The sequence below is a fragment of the Triticum dicoccoides genome, unplaced genomic scaffold (assembly GCF_002162155.2).
Source record: "Triticum dicoccoides isolate Atlit2015 ecotype Zavitan unplaced genomic scaffold, WEW_v2.0 scaffold122624, whole genome shotgun sequence".
NCBI classification, from domain to species: Eukaryota; Viridiplantae; Streptophyta; class Magnoliopsida; order Poales; family Poaceae; genus Triticum; species Triticum dicoccoides.
This window is the reverse complement of record NW_021185749.1, coordinates 1-2,591: the sequence shown is the minus strand read 5'-3', so window position 1 is coordinate 2,591 and position 2,591 is coordinate 1. Positions and strand designations below refer to the sequence as shown.

The window sequence follows — 2,591 nt, the reverse complement described above, 5'->3', positions numbered from 1 at the left end:
AAAAAAAATACGTAAAAAGAAATTTACGCCATGTGAGCCTGCCGGTTGTACTCCATCTCAGGTCAGACTACAATTACATAACATGGATTATTTGATATTGATACTAGATACTACTATGCTTCAACATGAACAGGAAAAACTATGTGTACAAATCTAACCAGACTTCAACAAAAAACAGTGGTACATTTCATTTCATTATTGGTTTTACATTTTACTTCGTCTCTTTGTTGATTTTCATAGGTTTATTTTTTACACATGTAAGAAAAAGTACACATTCAGCATTTTTCATATACATCAGACACATATTTTATACACATGTTTAACATTTTCAAATAGATGATTAAGATTTTTCAAAACTTGTATTTTTTATGTCTAGTTTTTTTTACGGATATTTTTTATGTCTAGTTTTCTGCATAGACATTGCACATTTATTTTCCAGATCTAAAACATCTTTTTAATATGTGTTTAACATTTTTCAGTTACAGGATTAACATTTTTTGAATGCATGGTCAATATTTTTTAAATACACAATGAACATTTTCTAAAGACAACAAACATTTTTCACACACAACATACAATTTTTTCGTAGTCATCACGAGCATTTCTATATACATTTTTTAAGTTTTCTCAAATACATAATTAAAATTGTGAAAATATATGTTTTTGTGCCTACTTTTATTTAATGTACTTTGTACATTTCTTATACAACAGGAATATTTGTCTGATACACATCAGGAATATATTTCTGACACGCTTTTCACATTTTTAAAATGCACGATCAACATTTTTTTCATACACATTGTTTTTTGTATACATGACAAACATTTCTATACACATTTAACATTTTTTAAATTTCTGATTAAAATTTTTCAAATACATGATCAACTTTTTTCATACTGAACATATATGTTTGTTATAGATTTTTTTTTGTATGCATCAGAAACATATTTTATATACACATTTAACACTTTATAAATATTTGGTTCAGCAGGGTTAAAATCTGCTATCAGCTTCAATAGCACCTCATTCTACAGCATGACTCTGCGTGAGCCGGGCCAGCATGCTGAAGATTGGCCTGGCCTGTACACGCAATACAAGGCTCAACCAGTACGCGTAAGTATGGCATCAGCGACGAGCTCCCCACTGCGTGTGCTTCATTCTCAATCTGAACTTCTACAGTCCATGGAAGTACCTGCCCAGCTATCAGCACATGTACTAGTAGTCGCTTTTCATGAAAATCATTCCTATTGATGAACACACATTTGTTTTGATGGATGCTACTCATAGATTAAAATCGCGGCAAAGCGACAGAGAATTTTCCCGCGATGGCTAAACGAAGGAATGGAGCGATCTCGGGCGATAGTGGCATGATCTCCCGCGATTTGTACTATTGGAAAATCGCGGGTAGATTTCTCAACTGCGATTAGCGGGAGATTGCGGCCAAATAGCGGACGATTTTAATCTATGATGCTACTCCACATGGGAACATAGAGAGCACAGAGAACTCTGCACCCACTGCATATGCCCCTATCAGTACAAGAACACAAAGTACTTAATGAAGAAAAAACCCCTTGTGTGTCTCTTATTACAAGCCAACAAAAGAAAAAGATATTCAGGCAAAAATGTCCAAGTCTGGTTGCCGATGCTCTGCCTAGAAGAATAAACAAAATAAATTCAATAGCAGCCCAGCATCGGCACTTAAGAAAAGAAAACGAACTTCTAGAGCAGCAAGATAAATAAATCACCGGCCATCGGAGTAGAACATGCTCGGGTACACCCACAAGGCCATGGCTGTGGGCACAAACCTCTTACGCCAGTTGAAGTTGGGATGGCTAGTTGGAGAAAGGTCCACATGGCCACGCAGCTCGTGCACGCTCCAAGGCTGAGAGTGATGGGCGTAGTACAAGTTGTTGCTCGTCCCTCCCCATCGCTCCGGGCGCGCAACGGAGGGCTCCGCTCGTCTCCCCCGACGAAGATCGCCCAGTTGTCCAACGTCTTCACCTTCACCCACTTGGCGGGCTCGGTCGACATGTCGGTGGCACACAGGATCTGCGGACGACAGGTGCACAAAGTGGTCGACCATGAGGAGATCGTCGCCGCAGACCACAAGCCATGCCTGCACAAAAGATTCTGGCTCCATCTCGCTGCACCACTCGGTTGGTATCTCCCGCAGGCCTAACCGAGGGGCCAACCGCAGAGTATACATCCTCATACCGTGGTCCATGGCGATGAACTGACCGTTGAACTGCACGATCTGATATATCCATCCATGAGGAAGTTGGAGTTCCTCCCAAGAGTCACTTCCAACGGGCCAATCAAACAGGGAGGATTGAGTGCTTACAAGGAGATGTGAGTTGGGAGATGTAAGTGGAGCAGTGAGGGTGCCACCATAGTAGCCGTCACTGAAAGGGAGACGTGGAGGCGAAACCATGGCCCCGGTGAACACATCGACAACAAGACAATCTCCACGGTAGCAGCAGATGAGATGGCCATGTGAAGAGCCAGCAAAGTGCATGTTCTCGAAAGTTTCTTGAGGAATCTGGCAGCGAAGGGCGCTATTGTCGCTAGCTACATCAATGACTTTACGTATG

At 41.0% G+C, this 2,591-nt stretch overlaps 1 pseudogene; it reads right to left on the bottom strand.

Annotated features, from left to right (window-relative positions):
• Positions 1-1,505: 1,505 nt before the first annotated feature.
• LOC119343316 lies at positions 1,506-2,585 on the bottom strand (annotated as a pseudogene).
• Positions 2,586-2,591: the final 6 nt, after the last annotated feature.